The 23,679-nt window shown below is 37.6% G+C and overlaps 1 non-coding gene across 1 annotated transcript; it reads left to right on the forward strand.

The window, feature by feature from the left end:
- The first annotated feature begins 9,251 nt into the window (after positions 1 to 9,251).
- Positions 9,252 to 9,394, forward strand: LOC114629741. The gene has a single exon (XR_003712718.1). It is a non-coding gene; the product is annotated as a small nucleolar RNA SNORA48 (small nucleolar RNA).
- The last annotated feature ends 14,285 nt before the right edge of the window (positions 9,395 to 23,679 follow it).

Genomic DNA, 23,679 nt, shown 5'->3' on the forward strand with positions numbered 1-23,679 from the left:
AAACTAAACCTCCACTAAAATAGTCCTTGTATCAAGTTGCTATTATAGATTGAAAATTGCACATTAGAGAAGCTTGGAAGCAAGTAGCACGCCACTGGGAAACACATACATACATACATACATACATACATACATACATACATACATACAAAAACAGAACACAGAAACAAACATACCCATATAGATACAGGGTCATCCTTTAGGGCACACTATCAGCTCTTCCATGGGAATAGGTTATCAATATTGCTCCGATTAGGATCACTCATTTCTGTTTCATGTTTAAATCTCACTGAAGTACCACCATTACCACCTCCTCCTTATTTTAATATTTAGAAAAGTTTCAAAAAAAAACCCAGAGGAAACAGAAACTAAGAAACAAAACATCCAACAATGACAGAAGCAGAAATCAGGATCAAGACTTGTAATTACCTCAATCTCAGATGCCTAGAGGCCAGAGTAAAAACATAATCATTAACAGCCAATGCAATATGTCTTCACTAGATGCCAGTGACTGTATCGTAGCAGGCCCTGAAGAGTCCAAAATAGCTGAAGTACAAGAAAAAAATCTTAAAAGAAGATGAGAGAGGTCTTTAAAGAGAAAATTAATAAATTCTTTAAAGAAATTCAGGACAATGCAAACAAACAATGGGAGGAAACAAATAAAGCTGTTCAATAAAGAAAACCCAAACTGAGGGAATTCTGGTCATAAAAAAATATAGAAATTTTGACAAGGAACTACAGAGATAAGTTTCCCCAAGAGAATACAAGAGATGAGGGAGAATCTCAGGTGTTGAAATATGAGAGAAGAGACGGATACATCTATTAAAGAAAACATTAAATCTAAAAGTCTCCTCATACAAAACATCCTGGAAATCTGGAACATTCTGAAAAGACAAAACCCAAGAATCATAAGAATAGAAGAAGGAGAAAAACTCAGCTCAAAAGTCCAGATAATATTTTCAACAAAATCATAAAAGAAACTTTTTCTAACCTTTAAAGGGAGATGCCTATAAAGGTACAAGAAGCGCACTAAACATAAGTAGATTGGACCAAAATGAAAGTGTCCTTGGCACATAATAATTAAAACCCTAAAAATACAGAACAAAGAAAGAGTATTAAAGCTGCAAGGGAAAAAGACCAAGGGACATATAAAGGCAGACCTATTAGAGTTACATCTGACATCTCAATGGAGACTCTAAAATGCAGAAGGGCCAGACAGATGTGCTACAGACTGTAAGAGAGCACAGATGTTAACCAGACTATTTTACTCAGAAAAGTTTTCAATCACCATAGATGGATAAAATAAGATATTTTATGATAAATACAAATTTAAACAATATCTACAATCTAGGCCTACAGAAAGTACTAGAAGAAAAACTCCAACCTAAGAAGGTTAATTGCAACCATGAAATACTAATCTCAGGGAATAAAGAACCTCAAACCATCAAAATCAAAAGAAAGAATACACACACACACACACACACCTACCACCACCATTAACAACAACAAAATAACAGAAATTAACAATCATTGATCATTAATACTTTAGTATTAATACACATACATACATGCTACCGCCGTCACCACCAACTACAACAACAACAACAACATAACAGGAATTAATGATCATTGACCATTAATATCTCTCAATATTAATACACATGCGCCTGCACGCACACACACACACACACACACAGACATACACACACACCACAACCACCATCACCAGCAACAAAATAACAAGAATTAACAATCATTGGTCATTATTCTCTTTCAATATTAATGGATTCAATTTCACAGTAAAAAGACGCAGACTGAGAGAATGGATGTGAAAACAGGATCTATCCTTCTGTTGCATCCAAGAAACAAACTTCAACATCAAAGATAGACATTAACTTGGGGTAAAGGGTTGGAAAAAGATATTCCAAACAAATGAGGCTAAGAAGCAAGCTGGCATAGCTATTATAATAGCTAAGAAAATAGACTTCAAACCAAAACTAATCAGGAGAGACAGTGAAATGTACAACATCACATAAAAATTCACTAAGATGACATTTTAATTTTTAACATCTATCCTTAAACACAAGGGCACCCATATGTGTAAAGAAAATACTACTACAGCTTAGAACACATACTGATCTTCTCACACTGATAGTATTCAGCTTTTACAAATAGAAAGGTCACCCAGACAGAAACTAAACAGAAATATTGGAGCTAAAAATCATCATGAACAAAATGATTCTAGCAGACATTTACAAAATATTTTATCCAAACAAAATACCATCTTCTCTTCCCCTCATGGAACTTTCTCCAATATTGACCACACAAAGCAAGTCCACTCTCTCCATACTTATTCAATATAGAACTTGAAGTCTTAGCTAGAGCAATAAGATCACTGAAGAAGATTAAGAGGATACGAATTGGAAAGGAAGATCAAATTATCTTTATTAGCAGATGATATAATTGTATACATAAGTAACCCTTAAAATTTCACTGTGGAACTTCTATAACTGATAAATACATTCAGCAAAGTAGCTAGAAACAAAATTAATTTATAAAAATCAGTAGCCCTCCTATATGACAAATGACAAATAGACTGAGACAAAAATCAATACAATATCCTCAAATAATATAAAGTATCTTGGGTTAACTCTAACGAAGCAAGTAAAAAGACTTATATAATAAAAACTCTGTCTTTGAAGAAAGAAATTGAAAAAGGTATCAGAAGACAGAAATATCTCCCATGCTCATGGATTTTTTAGGACTCACATAGTAAAAAGACTCATCCTACCAAAAGTAACCTATGGATTTAATGCAATCCTCATCAAAATTCTAATAAAAATTTTCATAGACCTTGAAAGGACAGTTCTCAGCTTCACATGAAAAAAAGAAAAACAAAAACCAATAAATCCAGGATTGTTACACCTATCCAGAATTATAAAAGAGCTTCTCATGGTCTCACCATCCTTGATTTCAAGTTGTATTACAAAGCTATAGTAATAAAATCTGCATGGTTCTGGCATAAAAACAGACACATTAATCAACATAATCAAATTAAAGACCAAGACATAAATCTACATACCTATAGACACATGATTTTTTTTTATAAAGAAGCCAGAAATGCATACTGACAAAAAGATAACATGTTCAATAAATGAGTGCTGGTCAAACTGGATGTCTTCAAGTAGAAAAATTCAAATACACCCTTATCTATTACCCTGCATAAAACTCAAGCGCAAGTGGATCAAAGACCTCAACATAAAGTCAGAAACACTGAACCTGATAGAAGAGAAAGTGAGAAATAGCCTTGAGCTCATTGGTACAGCTAACAATTTTCTGAACAAAACACTGATAATGCAGGCACTAAGATTAATAATTAATAAATGTGGCTTCATGAAAGTTTCTGTAATGCACAGGACCATAATTTGAACAAAGTGGCAGCCTACAAAATGGGACAAGTTATTTTTCCCACTAACTCCCCGTCTGATAGAGGACTAGTATCCAAAATATATAAAGAACTTGGGAAACTAGATAGTCAAACCTCATATAATCCAATTTAAAAATTGGATACAGATCTAAATAGAGAATTCTCAATAAAGGAAACTCAAATGTCTGAGAAACATCCTTAGCCATCAGGGTATGCAAATCAAAACTACTTCATCTTTCCATCTTACACTTGTCAGAAAGACTAAGGTCAATAACAGCTTATGTAGTTGAGGGTGTAGAATAAGGGATCATTCATCCATTGCTGGTAGGACAGGAAACTTATGCAGTCAGTATGGAAATCAATATGGCAGTTTCTCAGAAAGTTTGGAATTGATCTACCTCAAGATATAGTTATACCACTCTTGTGCATAAACTCAAAGGCCACTTGCTCGACCATGTTCATTGCTACTCTATTCTTAACAGGCAGAAACTAGGACCAACATACATTTCCTTCAACAGAAGAATGAGTAAATAACTTGTGGTACATTTACATAATCAAGTATTATTTAGCTGTTAAAAAATAACGTCATGAATATCACAGGCAAATGGATGAAATTAGACAAAAAAAAATCATTCTGAGTGAAGTAACCCAGATCCAGAAAAATAAATATGGTACATATTCACTTATATGTTTATATTTGCTATTAAATAAATATTGATAACCAAGCTACAATAAATAGACCCAGAGAATTTAGGTATAGATGAGAGATTAAGGTGGGAAGCATTGATCTCCCTGGAGGGTGAAATGGAATCGATTTTATGGGTAGACTTGGGGTGGGAATGAAAGAATCAGTTGGGGAAGCTTGTGCAGTGGTTGGGATTAAGGAAGGGTACTTAAGGAGAGACAGCTAGAACTGAATGATATTTGAAGGGTGGTTTTGAAACCTAGTGCACTGGAAGCTTCCTCAAATGTATGAAGATGATTCCAATGAGATCTCCAAACAATAAAAGAGATGAAGTCCCAACTGACCATCTCTTGTCATCAAATTAAGCATTCAATACAGGGACTGGATTATATTTCATTGAGTTTTTGAGAAAAGTGGTACCATGGAAATCCTCGAACAACCCAGGCCGTTGTCAAGACAATAGGTTGTTACCCACAAACTGATAGCAAGGTCCCATTGCTGAAGATAACACCCACATAATTCATTGAACATGGAGAGGGCAAGAAGCAACCTACTTAGAATCTTTATCCCTATGTCTGATGTCCTTGACACAGAAAGGCACTCGTTAGGCTACCAAAAGAGAAAAACAAACACAAACTCACCACTCCAAAGACCTTTGATCTATAATCTGTAACATATATTAGGACAATGGTGCCACAAAACTTTTGCGACTAACCAAACAATGTCAGATTTTACATAAGGCCCATTCAACAGGATGGAGCCCATCTGTATCCAATACTGCTTGAGGAACCAAGAACTAGACACTAGATAGCCTAAAGACCTAAGGTAAATCCAAATAGTACTGATTTAAAAAGATAGCAATAAACTGACTTCTAGTGATATTCTCCTATACTCATAGATCAATGCCAGCTATCATCAGAAAAGCTTCCTCCTGTAGCACATGGGAAAAAAAATCAGAGACCCACAGCCAGACATAACACAGATAGTGAGACCTTGGAACATTTATAGCTATAAATAATATGTCTACATCAAACTCCTCCCATCAGAGCTAGAGAAGACCACAGAAGAGAAGGCAGAAAGAGTTTAAGAGCCAGAGGATATGGAGGACAGTAGAAGAATAGTGCCCTCTAAATCAACTGAGCAAAGCTTATATGAGCTTACAGAGACTGAAGCAGCCTGCACAGCGATGACATGGGTCTGCACCAGGTCCTCTGCATATAGATTATAGCTCTCAGTTTAAGTAGTTTCTTGTGGAATTCCTAAGTATGTGGAAGACTGGGTATCTGATTCATGGACTTTCTCTTGGAATTCTTTCATTTTCCTGGTACCTTGTCTTGTCCAACATCGATATAAAGGTTTTTGTTTTATACTAGCATATCATATTTTGTGTTTGCTTGTTAATCTCCCAGAAATCTGTTCTGTTCTAATGAGAGACAGGGAGTGGACCCAGATGGGAGAGGAGGTGGGGAGAAACTAGGAGGGGTAGAGGGAGGTTAAACTGTAATCAGAATATATTATATGGAAAAATAATCTATTCTTAATAAAATGGGCATAGGGAAAGAAAAGAATCAATAATGTTTGTCACTTCTGCCTCTCTCCAGACTGTAGAAAACACAATTGAAGTGAATTCTGGTAGATGTAGTTACTACAGATCTATAGATTATATGATAATAAGAAGGTTACATTATATCATATTATTCATGGATCAATTGGCACCCAGAAATTTACACAGCAATACAAACAGGGAAAGGTCAATATAAAGAAATAACAATTGTCTGCTTTGTTAGTCTTTCCCCGAGTCTCTACCCATTTAATTTTGTTTGTGTAGTCTCCATGCATCTTTTAATCCTTGGCTCTCACATTTAACGCCTTATTATATTACTTATTTCATATGCTAACCATTTTCTGTTCTCTTATACAATCTCAGTGGAGAATCTGAATTCTCTGCTGTGCCTTAAGAAGGAAGCTCTTTGTAGGTGGAGTCTGCTTCAATACCAATGAGGACATGCTTGAAGACAACTTTGGCAGCTTTGGTCCTATACCAGAGGTTTTTGAGATGAGGGCGATCCAGCATTACTGTAGGTTTGGCTTCACCACATTATAGAGCCTTTTGCTACGATAAAACACACTGGCCAAAGCAACTTAAGGAGAGCAAAAATATATTTGGTTTAAAGTTCCAGGTCACCTTCCTATTGCAATTAACAATCAAGACCATCTCCCACAGACATGCCCACTGACAAACCAGATAAAGACAGTTTACTCAATTGAGACTGCTTTTCTAGAAGATTCTAGGCTGTGCCAAGTTTACAGTTAATGCTAACTTGGATAGTCACTTTTACCAACTACAAGCATATCTCAGATGTCATGAGACCCATGAAAGGAGGGTCCCTGGATCGATGTCGGATCCACATGGATGATGCAGATCTGTCTTCTTGGGGCACCAGAGGTGGGGACCAGGCCTCTAGTGGGTATGGTATGATGATGAACCTGGATGATATAGATAGGGATGGTTTACAGACACAGTGCTGGAGTCCAGGATGGTTACGATTGCTACTCAAAATGCAAATACAGAAACAACGACAACAACTGGGCCGAGACATGTACTCTTAATGTAGATACATGGTGGGTACCACTTCTGATCCAGGATTATCCTTTCAAATGTCTGTGCTTTTAAAGTGTTTTGGTGCTGTGCTGAATTCTTTGTTTCAGGACATCAAGTTCTGTTTTTTGATCTGAGCTCCCCAGATAGCTTGTTAAAGGACTTTTAGCAAGCACCATGTGCTCTTTATACACGGGTTTTAAAAAAAATCCCCATCCAAAGGCAAATTCTGAGGCATTTGTAGAGTCTTAATATTTATCCATTTACCAGAACATTTGTTTGGCCTCTCAGAATTACTGCTCTGGCAAAGAAAAGTTTGACAAGGCTGATGCTTTTAAAATTGATATATGTCTAGAAGCAATAGAAATCCTATGCACCATGGCTATTATTGGCAGACAGCAAAGTCATCTTTGAATGTACTTACAATGAATCTGCTCTGGGAACAGGAGCTGCTGCTCATTTGTGATTACCATCCTGATTATATGGGAAAGCTTCTTTAGAATGTTGGTAAAAGACACATTTTAACTCTGGAAGATATTCTGTCATGTCTTAAACAAGGACTGAAAAGAAAAGCAACTTACTTAGGAGTAAGGAACACTCTAAAGACTATAGAGACAACAGATATTGGAAGCAGAACCTTTTTCCAGGGCTAAGCAAGGCATTCAGAAAGCAAACACATTTGGAAGACTGAGGATAAGATTCAAACCAACTGGAAAAGATGCTGCCTTGATGCCCATCTGGTGGGAGCCTTGTTGAAGATGCTGTGCTGAAAAAGTGTAGAGAAGGTAGCTGCTGAAATCTTGTCATGAGTTGTCATGAGAAGCTTCTCAGAGGATGTCTTGCCTGTGCTTCAGGTTACTGAGATACAAAAATGATGAAGAGAACAACCAGGGACGAGAAAGGAAACTCTTCCTCCTTCCCTCCAGTGCCCTCAATAGAAAAGGCTTAACACCGAAGCATCTAGGGAGGAAAAATGTTTGCATGTCTTAGGGAGGAAATGAAGGTATATTTGCAACTGAGAAGCATGAATGTAACTAGCACACATGCCTAAAAACCGTCACTGCCAGCTATGTACAAACCAGGCAGGTCCTACAAAGTTTAGAGGCAAAGTTGGAAAAGAAAAAGCTGTACAACATGGTAGTATACCTTGAGAGGAAGTCATTAAGGAGGTAAGAGTGAGTAGCAAGGCTTGGGGCTGGGCAGTGAACTGACCACTGAGAACCTGTGCTCTAGTCTACAAAAGGAGTATCATCTTCCTGATGTGCACATAACTGAAAACTAAGCAGGGAAGGTAGGTGGAGCTCTGTCGGAAGCTTCATTGCACTGGCTAAATCAGTCGCAGAGCACACAAAGGAAGAGAGAATAGCAACACAGATCATACAGTAAGAGAAAATATACAAGCAATAACCATGAGGTTTCAAAACAAGAAGATATTGCCAGTACTCTCAGAGGATTAGATAGTAACACACACACACACACACACAGAGAGAGAGAGAGAGAGAGAGAGAGAGAGAGAGAGAGAGAGAGAGAAGAGAGTAACAGAACCATTAGGGGATATAACAGGGATACTAACAGGGTCACAAAGCAATAAATTAGATAATATAATTTACAAGGCAAGCCCCATAAAACATAAAGAGTTATTCGCCCATAGAAATAAATCTATCAACAGAACAAGACTTTATAAAGAAAATGGCATAACAATAAATGAAAGTTTTCACTGAATAACATATAAAGAAACCTGTATAAATGAAGATTTCTATCATGTTTACAGATAAGGGTTCAATTTCAATACTGAAGTGATCCATTAAAAGAAAATTAGGGACCGGAGAGAGATGGCTCAGTAGATAAAGTGCTTCTTGTGAAAGCCTGAAGGACTGAGTTTGCTCCCAACAGCCCATGCAAAATGGAAAGAGTGAAACAAATGCACAGAGATGACCTCTGACTTCCATATGTATCCAGTGGCAAACACACTTACACACATACACACATACACACACACACACACAGACACAAATAAAAACAATGTAGAGTAAAACAAAAGTAATCACTCAATTGTTCTAGAATGAAACCCATGTTCAATGACCATGTGCAAAGCATAAGTCTTAATGTTTCATTTTTAAGTATGAAGCAAAAATCCAATGAATGCTGAACATGCTTAGAAGAAAGCGGAAGAATGTTTCCATTGTGTATGAAAACCTAAAAGCATTAGGAAACAGAAACATCTGAACAGATTTAAAGATGAGGGGAATTTGGTACCTGTAGGAAAATGAGAGGGTAAACTAGAAACATCACAGGAAAAGCAAACATATAAGAGAGGGAAGTAAACCTTCAACAGTGGGCTGAAAGATGGGTTAAGCAAATCTCCCAATAAGTGGAATAAAGAGGGAAAAACCTGTAAATAGCAACAAATGAAGAAACAAAAACCTGACAATAAGAGAAAGAAGAGATGCTTCAGTTAGGGCCTGAACTCCTCTGAAGGGAAAAGGCATTGCTCAAAGCTACCAGACATCTTACATTCCTTTGGTAAAACAAAGCAATTATTTCCCAGCAACGCAGAAAGAGACACCTTGTTTTTGGTGGTGTTCTTATATCGGTCAGGGGCAGAGCAGAGGGCAGCCCTTTGTTCATCCTAATTTGATACCTGGCCTGGTGACCAAAGCTGTTTTATACCTAGGACTCATAAAACTCAAATCAAATAAAACAAAATAAAATCCATGTAGTTCAGCGTGTGAGGAAGAAGACAGGGACCTGCCTTTTACCATGTCCTGTGGTGTGGGAGGGCAAAGGTGCCCAAAGACCTGCCCTCCTCCCCACTGCATTGGAGGGCCATAGACACACAGAGCCCCACCCCCATAGCATAGTATGGAAGGAGAAAGACAGAGATTTGCTGACAACCATGCCATCTACAGACCTGTCCTCCAGTGCAAGGCACAAGGTTCCATAGATACCTGCTTGCCATCATGCCATGTAGCACAGATGTAAGATGTCATCGGTCCTCTGCCCTCCCGCAAGCCATGTGACCAGCTTGCAGAGGGGGTCACCACAATGTTCAAATATGTCATGGACAGATGGGAGAGAACGAGATGGAGAATAACTTGAGTATTATGGAGAGAGATGGAACTGGAGACTCAAGAGTAGCCTGTTGTGAGTGGCCAGCCCTGCTACCTAGGGCCATGGTGAGATCCCAGCCTGAGCTGCTGCTGAGGACTAGGTCTGGATCCTTGATTATACAGTGACATAGATGTCTGTGGCGCAATACCACTAGCGAACATGGTGATATCACTGATTGGGGCAACTGCTGAGGACTACGTGGATGTCTAGGGGCTGTGCAGAGTTGGTCCCAGTCCTCACAGGCTGTGGTGCTCTGGAGAGCTGGCTCCATCTCTCACTGATGCAGCACTGAAAAGAGCAGAGTCTGTGCCTCGTCCAGGCAGCAAGGTGAGCTAGCCTTGGTGGTACGAGTATGGAGGAGCTGAAACTATGGGTGTGAGATCTAACTCTGCCACTGTTTGCCATGGGGTGGGACAACTGCAGAGGTGACTTCCCCCTAAGTTATGTCTGGCAGTCAGGAAAGCTGCCCCCAGGGTCATGAGAATAGGATAGCTAGCCCTGCTCTTCACCAGTTGGAGAGCATAATAGAATTGGCCCTAGTTGGTTGGGGGACATAAGTGAGCTGGCTCTTAAGGGTAAGAGATTGGAAGAGCTAACCCAACCATTTATTGGCCTTGAGGTGGTGTTGGGGTGGGGGTGGGGGTGGGAGGATGCTTTCCCCCTCCCTTGTACCTCATCACCTGTGATAGTTTGGAGAGTTGTCTCTGAAGACATGAGTGTGAGAGAATTAGCCCTACTCCCTCATTGGCTTGGCTGTAGCACTCGGGAGAGCAGGCCCTGCACCTTGCCTGGGCAACACCGTAGCGCTGACCCTAATGGCAAAGGCACAGGTGAGCCAGCTCCTCACAGGCTGCAGAAATTGGGTGAGTGGGCCCCACACCTTGAATGGGTAGCATGGTGGAGCTGGATCTGGAGATGTGGGTGTGGTGAGCTGAACTTGAAGCAAGAGAGGGGATCCTGCCTCCTGCTGATGGCAGCATTGGGTGGCCTAGCTGGAGCAGTGATGGAGAGCTAACCCTGGTGTTGAGGATAAAGGAGAGCCACTGGCCAGCTCAGCTACCATCCAGGCCCAGATCTAGGGCTCTGTGTTGGTCCTCCAAATCTATATCATCTGTGAATGGTTAGGATGCCTGAAAGGGCCAGTGCTGCTGATCCAAAGCTACAGGATCTCCATGACACAGGGATAACTGAGAGGAGTACCAGTGAGGATCCAGTATTGATAGTGTTGCAGAAGCCAGAGACCTGGAACCAGACCAATGACTTACTGTAGTCAACATTTGCAAGTGAAGTGTCGGACAAAGGGATAGACTGTGGGACACACTGTGACATATGAGAGCTTCCACGATGAGATATTTTCTATGCTTTTTGTTTGTTTTGTTTCCTTGTATATTTTTATTTGGAGGAGGTTGCAAGAGGCAGAAGTTGGGTCTGAGGGGGTGGGGAGATGAGCAGGACTAGGGTGCATGATGGGAAACTCAAAAAGAATCAGTAAAAAGTTTTAAAAAATCACAACACATAGTCTCCAGAGGAAAACTAGAACCCAAAAGATCAGAATATATGTAAATGTTTGAAAATTTAAACGGCATAGTTTTTCTCATAAAATCAAAATTATAAAAAATAAGCTTAGAAGAAAGGGGAAATGTCAAAACTAATCTTCAAAGAGACACACATTCAAAAATCACCCCTTAGGCTGTTTTGTGCTTTGAGACCAAGAAGTATTATTTTTCTACCACTAAAACTGTTTTGCCAACAAACTAGCAAGATTTCCATGTATTGGCGATACTGAAATGAGTTGTGTGGGCACACACAGACACAATTCCTGCTGGCCATAAGAAAATAGTAGATATTATTTAACAATATGTAAAAGAAATATTAAACCATAATCAGCATAATAACCATATATGTGAGACTCTTTCATCAGGTATTCTGCTAATCAAAAGATTATTCAAGTGTTCAAGCTACTTGCTAATATCTTTTATGATTAATAAACACATTTGACATATTGATTATGACATATCCCAATGTAGATAACTGATATGATAATGAATGTTTTTTGGATTACTAAATAGGTATGTAATTCCTCTACTTTTAAATAACATAATTGGTTATTTAGAACCTTTGTGTTTCCAATATTGTTATTATTTTGGGTTGATATTTTGAGGTTGATATCTAGTTTTATTGGATTGTTCTGGAAAAGACTAAGTAAAAGTAGTTATCATTGTTTTTCATCAGTGGGGCATCCCCACAGAAATTAGAACTTCTCCTTTTCTTCTAAATAGACGAGATAGGAAGGTTATGGATACTAGAGTAAGGCAAGTGCCCTTCCCTCTGTGTGTGTAAATAGTGCTCTAGTAAAATCTCTTCCTCTTGTAGGGAAGGACATTCTGTGTATATCTCAAAAGTGGTTATGCCATTCCTTCTTGTCCACAATCACAAGGAGATTTCTTTGGGTTCTTGTGTATAAACAGTTGTTGAGACTTCTGAAGTACTTTCTCATTCTTGTACTCATTCCTAGACTCCAACAGTTTGTCCAGACTGCCATTCAAATAGCCTGCTTTGGGTAATCAGAATTCAGATGTGGTTCTCTGTAGTCTTCTGTCTATTTCGATTTCAGTGATGGCCTATTCTTAGACCTCAACTTTCTGTTGAAGTTGTTGAAGATGGGCTTGGCTGTTTGCAAGTTTCCTTCCTTCCTTCCTTCCTTCCTTCCTTCCTTCCTTCCTTCCTTCCTTTCTTTCTTTCTTTCTTCCTTTCTTTTTGTATTTTTTTATTGGATATTTTATTTACAGTTCAGATGTTATCTTAGGGTCAGCTAAAACTATCAGATAATATTTTATAAAGATTGAATTTCCTTTGGTTGTATTTCTCTCTCTCTTTGGAAAAAAAAAACTTGAATTGCATAGTGCCCATGCATTGATTGACTAATAAAGAAACTAGTGATTTTTGTATCTATATGGAGTAAGTCTTTTTGGCCAAATATTCAGTCACTAGGGGAGGCTCAGACCCTTGACAAATTTTCGCATGAAATCCAGTTCCACTTACAACATCATTCTTTTCCTATCCTTGTCTTCTTAAGACTTACTGAGACATTGGAAAGGTTGACAGTGACATATCTTTTGCAGTTTTTGATTGCTACTTCACATAATCTTCAACATGCCCTGTACACACTATACACCACACACAGCAATGATGCTCAGCTTCCATTTCTCCAGTAAAAGTTGGATACTACATCATCCATATCCTTGTTCTATTTGTAAAAGCAGTGGAATAATTCACGTTTGTCTAAGTTCCCTCCAGACTGCACTTTTGTATGTCAGTAGTCACTGCACATAACTCTGATGCATTTATGTTACCTAGAAGTGGTCAATTCCAGAAGCTGCCAATTCCAGGCTACCACACACTCTACCAACCCAGACTATGGCTGTTAGAGACAGCTACAATAAATCTGCCTTTGCAGACCTTCATGATTTCTTTATGGTTCTAGAATAATTCAACATGCCAACCTCTACCCACACAAACACATTGTTTATAGCCATGGAAATGGAAGGGATCGAAAAAGGAAGGGAGGTTTAGAAACAGTCCAGTTGGGTATCCCTCACCCAGTTTGATTTATCCAGCTAGGGTATAGGCATTTGCTGATTGTGACTGAAGGAGGTGTAACTAGTTGGAATTGATTAGGCAATGGACTGTTTACACACTGAGTAAGCTTACAGTTCATTGTGTTTGGGGACAGCTTCAAACCAACCTTAATACACATTTAGACAACTGTAGGCCAAACTTAATACCATAGAACAAAACAATCTCTTTCTCTGTGACAAGATTTTTGATACCAATAGGTTTTACATTCTTGTCATAGAGTTTTGTACCAGGCATTAGATTCATTATTTTCTGAGCCTAGGGATAGATCGAGAAGAGATTCTTTTGCTTTTTTTTTTGTGTAGCTTTGTAGATTCTTCCATTTTTTGTAGATAGTTACCTTTTACTAGATAATGACATTTGTGGTGGTTTTAATATGTGTAGCCCATGGGAATTGGCACTCTTTAGGAGGTGTGGCATTATGTTAGAGGAAGTGTGTCACTGTGGAGGTAGGGCTTTGAGGTCTCATATATATGGTCAGATCTGGCCAGTGTGACCCAGACCATCCTCCTGATTGCCTGCAAAAGACAGTCTATTCCTGACTGCCTTCAGATCAAGATGTAGAACTCTTGGCTCCTCCTATTCTGCCTGAACCTCTGAAACTGTAAGCTAGCCCTAAGGAATTGTTTGCCTTTATAAGAGTTGCTATGGCCATGGTATAACTAAGGCAATGAAACCCTAACTAAGATAACATTATACAGGAAAATTTCAATCTGAAAATAGCAGGCAGCTCTAGTATCTGAATGGATGGAGGTGGTTCCGTTTTTACTCTGCATGTTCTTAACTTTTCTGTCTCCCTGTTATTTAGGAAGTTTTACGTTTATACACAATAAAGTATAAGATGCTGACGACATTTCAGTCATTGTTGATCTTTGACATCTTTTGCTGTTTATGCCCCATGATAGGTGACCAAAATATTTTGAGTGAAAAATGTTCATGAGATGTTTTAATTGCCAAAGTGGAAACAGTGATTTGCATGTATAAAACAAAAGAAAAAATAGCATACACCATGGAGTGCTAATTAATGTCACTCTCGTTGCACATTTCAATCATTTTAGGATTAACTTTGGGATTAGTAATGAAATTTGGATACATTCTCCCTAGGGACATTATTTAAAAAGATTCAATTCTCCAAGTCAAACAGGTTCCACATGAGGAATTTTAATCCTGTCCTCCAAGGAATTAATCCACGAATTGCACAATTTTTGCTAAATGAATTATAAATAAGCCTCCAAAGCAAAACTAATTTACTTCTCTGCAGTACTCATGGCTTCTATTAGTCTCCTTCCCACATTAAAAATATTAATTTCCTAGATCATATTTTCCTCACAAGATAAACATGTCAGTGCCACACTCTCTGAGGTCTACAAAGTTCTGTAATTGTAAATTGTGCTGATAAGCCATTTCAGTCATGTGTGGATTCATTATAACGCAACAAAAATGCATGGTACTTATTTATCGTCAGCAGCAGCAACTGATCATAGTATGTTTTAAAAAGAATAAATAATACTGAACCTATAGGTTACTTTTAAGTAGAATGCTATTTAATTTGTATATATATTTTAATTTAGGCATTTTTTTTATCATGAGTTTTTTTTTACCAGCATTTTCACTTTTAAGCCTTTTGATAAATTTTGACTTAGAGAATAAAGTATATTTCTTAAATTTTTTTTAAAAAAACTACATGAACTTAAGATTTAGTATTTTTAAATGTTTGTACCTTACTCAATATGCTTGTAATGCAAATTCTCATTTTCTTGCTATTCTGGTAATGATAGAAGAGCTGGATTGGGAATTTGGTTCAATAATGACCATCAAAACACATATATGAAGAAAAAAATGTATGTGATATGGAGGAAGTAATTATGAATCATATTCCTGCCATAGCTTTACAAAACTGAAAAAAAAAAAAGAATGAGTCTCTTCTTTCTTCAACATGCTGTGCTGAGAGAATTCTTATCTGAGGAGACCAAGGAACAGCTGTTTGCTGATGGATCACAGCAGGAGAATAAACAGAGCCGTCTGGTCAGGGGAAAATTTTCACTCTTGTGCAACTTGTTTCCTCAATATTTTTGTCTTCTGTTGTGTATTATGAAAAGTGTTTGTGAGAGTAAACACAAGGCAATCACCCTTCCTCTCCCTGAATGAGAAACAGCACTTCAAGTCGTTTAGTGATTCATTTATTCTGAACACTGTGAGATGCAATTCTTTATTGAATAAAATGAGTCTAAAATAGGAACATGATTTGAGTTTACTCTCCTCATTAATCACAGGAACAACATATTAAGATGGGAATATTTCTTTCAAGCGAGTCATACCGATTTGCCTGTTTTGGTGGTCGCCTGTTTCACTGCACCAATCACTACCTGCCATCCATAATTACATTTTAATAATAATCTAGATGACAGATAAATAAATTACTGGAGCAGGAAATGGAAAGGATTGAAAGAAAGCAAGTTTTCAGGAGTTTAAATATTTCAAAGAAGCTATGTGTAGAAGAAAACAAGCAAATGAACAGAAAACATTAGTAGTAATGACAGTCGCTGGATCTGACAATTGGGTGAGTTTTGGTAAAATAGCAACTAGGTTAGGAAACACATTAGGAGAGATACATATTGATTACCATTTATTCTGAACCTTCAAACTCTATTTAGAGTTATGTTTCACATACATAAAGAGGTATGCATTTCTTTGGATTTGGGAAGTACTTGAAACAATCTCTATGGTACTCTAAAAAATTTTCTTCTTGGAGGTTCGATTAGGGTTTCAGAGCATGATCAGAAATTTTTACTCTTTGTGAGATAATTGCTAATTTGGGGTGCATAATTATCTACACTATATATAAACATGTTATTAAGACAAATAATGTTGAAGATGTATCCTATATATCAAATATTATATATAAGGTACATTGTTGCTTTACCTTCAATGGCAATTATGTCTCCTTTCTTTCATCTTGATCACATAAATAAATAAATAAATAAATAAATAAATGAATAAGTAAATAAGCAAATGGTATCTCCACTATAGACACAGTGGTGAAGAGAGTTAATATAAGCTCACAGCATAAATGATGTTAAGGGCACACAACGATCCCTGTACCATCCTGATGCTACCCTTGCAAGATAGACTTGTTTCTTTCCTGAAGCAAAGGCCATTTCTGACCATCAAGATTTATCTCGGACAAACAGAAAAAATATAAATTCTAAAGTAGCAATAATATTTCCATTTTTTTTTTGTGCATAGCCCTGCCTGTCTTGAGACTCACTATGTAGACCAGGCTGGCCTGGAACATGGAGGTCTGCCTGCGTCTGCCTCCTGAGGACTGGGATTAAAGGTGTGAGCCACCACTGCCTGACTGTTTCCAATTCTTTTTAAAATTAGGGCTGTGAAGATGGTGTCAGGGAAAAGTCTTGCCTTACCTCATTGTATAAGCAGAAAACTACGAAACACACAAAAGTAGTCTTGACATAATTAATCCATATATGAGGGTTAATAGTTCTTGAGTGATGGGAAACAAATGATTTGGGCCCAGGCTACCTTCTTGAAGAGAGCTTCCATGATGTGGGCCAGTGAATCAAAAGCCAGATAGATCTCAGAAGACTCCCCAAGTTGGAGAGATGGCGCTGAGGAACAAATCAGTTGGAGATGATAGGACAGCATACTGGAGAGGTGAGGCTGGGACAGAGAAACAAAAATTAAGTGCGAAATCCTCAGCCACAGAGCTGGGAAGGTGTATTCTCACAACTGAACTAGAGAACTTGTCATTCACTGAAAACTGGCTCAGCACACAGAAGGAATTTGCATCACCAGTGAGGAAAAATTAGCCGTAGACTAAAAGCTGTTCTGAACATGCTTAGCATATTTTACTTACAATCCACCAAAAGGTCAAGTTATTTCTAAGAAACTCAGCTACAGCAAACCAAAAACCAAAATACTTATAAATAGAATAAAATAATGGTAGATAATTAAAAGCTATCAAACTCCTCCCCTCAAGGCTCAGGAATCTAACTGGAAGAGGAAACTCCAGGGCAACAGTATCTGGCAGACAGAACATGGCTGATGCATATGTAATTCATAGAGACAGTGGCCGCACACATAAAACAGGTTCTTGGCAGACAAAGTCCCAGCACTGAGAGTGGGACGTGGACATGGGTTCCCACCCTTAACCAAGAAGCTGCCTACAATTGATGCCTGCTGGGAAAGGAAAATTCAATATCATTGAGTCTCTCAACCACATTTCTGGGCAGGTACCATATCCAGTAGTTGGTAAACACAAAATGAAATTAATGGTATTTTTGTTGTTGTTTCAGTTCACTTTAATTTTTTTCAGAGGCGGTTTTTGTTTGTCTGTTTGTCTATTTATTTTTCCCTTGTCCAACTGGTAGATTCAGCATGCTCTCACTAAAAATGCTAGCAAAATTATAATCAGTACAAAGAGGTTTGCTTTTAAAAATTTGAGTCTAGTACAGATTGGAAACAAAGAAGTGACAGTTTTGCTATTTTTGGAGAACACCATCATCCACATAGACTGATGATATCTCCACAAAACAGATTATAAAATTTGTGAATATGGCTGTTCATATCTATAACCCCAGAATTTACAGGAGGAGACAGGAACATTGTGATTTTGAGGCCAACCTGTCTAAATAACCCATTTCTCCAAAGAAAAGAACACTGTAGTTAGGCATTTTAGCAAGATTATAGAATAAAGCATCATTATAAATGAGTCAGTTACTTATTTGTCTTAACAGTTGAAAATCAAAACTTAAAATTATATCATTTAAAATAGCATAAAAAATACTTAGGAATATATCTGATACAACATGTATTTTGACAAATGAAATTAAATGCTGTATTTATCAGTCTAAAATGTAATATTATTTTAATGGAAATTTTTCTCATATTGATCTACATACTTAAGTAATTCTATTCAAATTTTATTCACTACTATGTCATTTTTTAATAGAAATTGATAGTGTGGCCCTAAGTTTCATATTCAATATAAATGTTCTAGACTAGTCAAAGACAATCTTGGAAAATAACAACATTGGAAGACTAAGACTATCTGGTATAAATATTTATTAAAATGATACAACTGTCAAAACATGTAGTGTTGGCACTGTGCAGAAAGACTATGTAAAAAAGAAAAGTTGGAAACGGATTGTAAATCATGCATATGATAGTTGATTTACAGAAAAATACAAAGGCAACTTGTTGGACAAAACAAATTTCCATAAAAGGCACTAGAACAATTGAGCATATATCCACTTATATTCACATATACTCATTTGATTATATATGTTTGTATATATATTATAATATACACATGCATTATATGTATATATGTATAACATCATAGAAGACATAAACTGTAAATGAACATTATACCAAGAGAAAATCACAGATATGTACAAATTTCTGAGGAAAATCATTGGAGAAAAGCCTCTTTTATTGGAGTGACAAAGATAGCTTAGACATTATATCAAACATATGCTCCATAAATGAGCAAAAAAAGATAAATTAGACTTTATCAAAACTTAAAACTCATATTTCCTCAAAGACACTATTAATGGCTAGAAATGTAGTTTGGTAGGTAGAGTATTTTCTTAGCATTTACAAAGCCCTGAATTTAATCCCAGGACTGTATAAACTAGGCATGGTGACTAATGTCTAAAGTTCTAGCTCCCACGAGATGGAGCTGGGAGGTCATGCTTGGTTATAGGAAGCTAATATAGGTTACATGAGACCCTTGACTCAAAAATCCAGGAAGAAGTAAACAAAAAGACACTACTAATGGAACAACAGAGAACAAGTCATAAAGTGAGAAAAGATATTTTAAGTGATATTTAAATGAAGAACAGCTGTGTACAATAGAAAAATAACTTTTTACCACTCAGCAAAAAGAATACAAACTATGCACTTAAAAACAGGAAGAGGTTTTGAATGATGTTTCATAAAGTATAGGGGTCTGGAGAGTTGGCTCAGCAGTTAAGAGCACTGACTGCTTTTCCAGAGGTCCTGAGTTCAATTCCCAGCAGCCATATGGCGGCTCATAACCATCTATAATGGGATCTAGTGCCCTCCTTTGGTGTGTCTGAAGATAGCAACAGTGTATTCACATACATTAAATGAATAAATCTTTTTTTTTTTTAAAGTAGATGTAGGAATAGCAAATCAGTCCATGGAAAACTATCTCATATAATTTGTTAGTAAGGAAATGCAATTTTAAAAATAAAATGCTGTGCTTTGTTACTATTAGAATAACTAATTTTGAAGATACTTGCCACCCTGGACAAAATGCAGAGCTAAAACTGAGGCATTATTGTTAGAAATATAAGTGATACAAACAGTTTAGCAAATACGGGCACTTCCCTGCATACACACTTTCCTAAACATGCGCATACATGCCAGATAATCCCACCCTTCCACTCCTCAGTGTTTACCCAGACACTGAAAGCATACAGACACAGGAAGATCATCCATGCATAGTCATGACCACTTTATTTGCAATAACTCTAAGCCAGGAATAACTGACATGTACATCAGCAGGTGACTAGATAAACATACTTTGGCATATACTGGATTAATAGTTTATAAATGAAAGAATGAGCTATTTGTAAGAATTCAGAATAGTTGTGTTTAGTGAATAAAGGCAGTCTGAATCACATGACTGATAGACTCCATTTGTGTTAGCCTCCAGAAAATGCAAATAGGAGGCAGATGTATGATTGCCTGGCTGGAGATAAGGACCAGGTAGGGAGGGATGAGGAAACAGACTTGGGGTGATGGATTCTGACCTTAGAGATGATCTCACAGGGTTTACAAGTATCAAAACCCATCAAGCTATACTCTTCTGTGTGTATCACTATTGTACATCATTTTAACTCTAATGATGTAGAGATCTTACTGATCTTTGGCTTTTAGCCTATCAAATATTTACTTTGGAATTTTATATAAGTTAAGGAACACTGGTTCCAATTATTTTGATGTTTGCATGAGAATATTTTGCACTTAAATATCATTAACAGATTAATGTAACCCAGAGGAGGCACAGTGCCACAGAGGACAGCATTCCCCAGAAATCCTTGATTAACAAAGACAACTTCTTTCCTCTTCTGTCTTCTGTGCCTTGTTTTAAAAGGTACTCTGGTTTCTTTGTTTTCTTTTTGTGTGCATATTACTTATAAGAATAATCAGGCTCATTGTAACATTTTCATACCTGTAGTATTTTCGCACATTTTGTTTGTCCCCACTCACATTCCTCTTTTCTTCATTTATAATTCCCTTCTACTTAAATGATGTCTCCCTTCCTCCACATAGTCTGTGTATAAGAGAAAATGTGATAGTTCTTTTTTCTGGAACTGGATTGATTTACTTACCATGATGATATTCATCTCCACATATTTTCCCGCTGTTGACATGATTTCTTCATGGCTGAATAGTGCTCCACTGTGTATCTTTAACACAATTTCTCTACCCAGACAGCACTGGATGGATAGCTTTATCTACCAAGGATCAATATTAGTATCAGTAAAAACTGAACATCAATAAAAATAATTCAATCAATAAATATCACACAAACAGCACAGTAGCTTTAACTACCCAGAGGGACCATCTTCCTGAACAAGAGCTCTGTGAGGGGAGTGATATAGAATGACCAATTCAGGTGTATAGTAAGATTATTGGAAGGGTGAGATAATTTGCCTAATTATAAAACTTCATGATGTCTATGCTCTTTTATTAATTTCATTTTTATTTTAATGACTTTAAAAGGACATTCAAATTTTATGATCATTGAAGAAAGGGTTATAAACTTCAGAATCACTATTTTAGGACATTAATATTGCTGTTGCTCTTGGGTTTACCATGGAATTCCATTCTGATGGAACCAAAAGGAAGTTGAAGATACAAGTCCAAATATACTTAGTCCTGCTAACACAACAAACAGTATTGCTCAGCCACACGGTACATTGCCGAACCTAGTTGTCTCCAGGACACTGGTGTGACTATTTGCAGCTACTATTTCTAAATATGGATAATGAATATCTTAGCTGAGGGCCACCAGCTGGAGGAAAGATGAAATATTCAAAGTTTACTATTATTTGTATTTGATGCTTATTATATTTGGACCATTTAAATTTGGAAACCGGGGGAGTTGAACCATAGCAATCCAGGAACCTGTTTGTACTAAAATCCAATAACACGAGTGGAAAATTTTTATCAAATCTCAACAGTTGTTACCCTGTTTAAGGGAACATAGATTCCATGACACACAGGGGACTGTTAAACAATGCACTTGGCTAATTGGGATGAGTGGGATTGGTTTTTCTTCCATTATGATTAAGGGACAAGATGTGACCATAAGCATTCTATGCAGAAGACATAATTGAAAGTTAAACCATTTTTCCTGTGAGGCAATGTAACAGCTCACTGAAGCCTCAGGAATCTTGCAATGTCCTCCATACTGGGGGTTGTGAGGTTTCCTGAAAATGAAATTACAATTGTACTGTCCCTTTAGTGGCATGGACTGCCCAGATGCTATCATGTTGAAAGACTAAACCATGTTTGCGACTGCTTAACAAAGGTTTTTTACAAATGCAGTCTGATTATGGTTTCTCAAGAGCATGTAGATAACTCCCTCCTGGCAGGATTCAGAGCGGGCTCATGGTACAACGCTATTTTGACATTTTCTTGCTCAAATGGTACAGACAGTGTTTAAAGAGGTGTGAACTTTCCTGAACAGTATCTCAGCTACTCAGGCATCATTGGGTGTTGAAAGCTCCATTCCTGTGCCCGTTACCTCTCCCTTCAATTCCTGTGTGTAGGCTGCAGTTTCTAGTCTGGGTACCAGCAACCTGAACCTCTTCAACAACATACAGGGAAGCAATTATTCCATCAGAGGCCCCCGATCATCCTCATCATGATGCTGATTCCTGCTTGACTTAAGCATGCATTTGTTGCTATGTATTACTAGCCTAGGGCTGACACTGCAGGGACTGTTAGCAGAGTGGCCTGGCTGTCCATCATTTCCTTCCCCATGGACAGAGGATAGAATTTTGACATTTGCAAAGAAAGCATTGGAGAGAATGGGAGCTAGTTCTGGGCATGACCTGATCCAAACCCTTTGCACTGGATTAGCACTGGATAGACCCTGGGCTCCTAGTCTGGCTTTGGTATTTACAGTTCACACACACCGATACTCCTGTCACTCCCTCTGAATCTCATTTTTTTGTCTCCTAAATTAAAATGACAAAGGATTAGCCCACTGCATAAGCCTGACATCTCTTTCTTAGAGACCATTACTTGCTCAGTTCCTGGGGAGCACCTGAGATGCAGTGTAGGAGAACTCACTGTAGAGTTCTAGTCACATCTTGAACTGACATAACCTTAATCAACATAGATAACATTAGTTGTGTGGCATACTTCTTTAGCATCAAGTTCTTGATATTCTGAGCCTGGGGATAGAAGATGATAGGCTTCCTATCAACGTGGTTGGATGTCTGGAGAGTGTCCTAACTCAGACTATATGATGGAAGAACTGAGGAATATTAGAAGGTATGTGAATATTCTATTGCTCTTCCTATTCTGGGAACTTTATAGAGAAAACAGGGCTGGATGCCAAGGATCAGGGACTGCTAGGCTCTCCTTGTATCATCAGAGAAGTCCTCTCAGATCTTCTACATGACTTGTTTCTAGGGTCCAATATCAACCTGATGCATCAACTTGAGTTTCTGCATTGCATTTCTTATCACTGTTCTTGCTTATGGCACAGTAATTCAGTTAATATTTACTAAATTCTGAGCTTCTTTCTATAGCTGTCAGGCTCTATAAAAGTTTCGTCAAAGTGTGTGGCTAGTTCAGGCTACTGTGCTGGTGTCACGTGGATGGAGACACTAAGAACCAGTTTGAACCATCAAATCTCTTCTATCCTGGTGATGTCACAGGCTCCAAATGGTAAAGCTCCACAGTGAGCCAGGCTACTGAAACGGGATGTACTGGAGTTTACTTCAGTAAGAAATAATCCTTTGTGGTTTAGGGTACCTAGAGTTTGGAGTATTGCAACAGGTAGTATTAAATGCTACATTTAAGACAGGGTGGCAGATATAGAAGAATGTTTAAATCTTTCTAGAGAAAATTAATTTCTTAATAAAGAAAATGTTAACCAAACATTCACAAACTATATATATATATATATATATATATATATATATATATATA

The sequence above is a fragment of the Grammomys surdaster genome, unplaced genomic scaffold, assembly GCF_004785775.1.
Source record: "Grammomys surdaster isolate TR1022 unplaced genomic scaffold, NIH_TR_1.0 315, whole genome shotgun sequence".
Lineage (NCBI taxonomy): Eukaryota > Metazoa > Chordata > Mammalia > Rodentia > Muridae > Grammomys > Grammomys surdaster.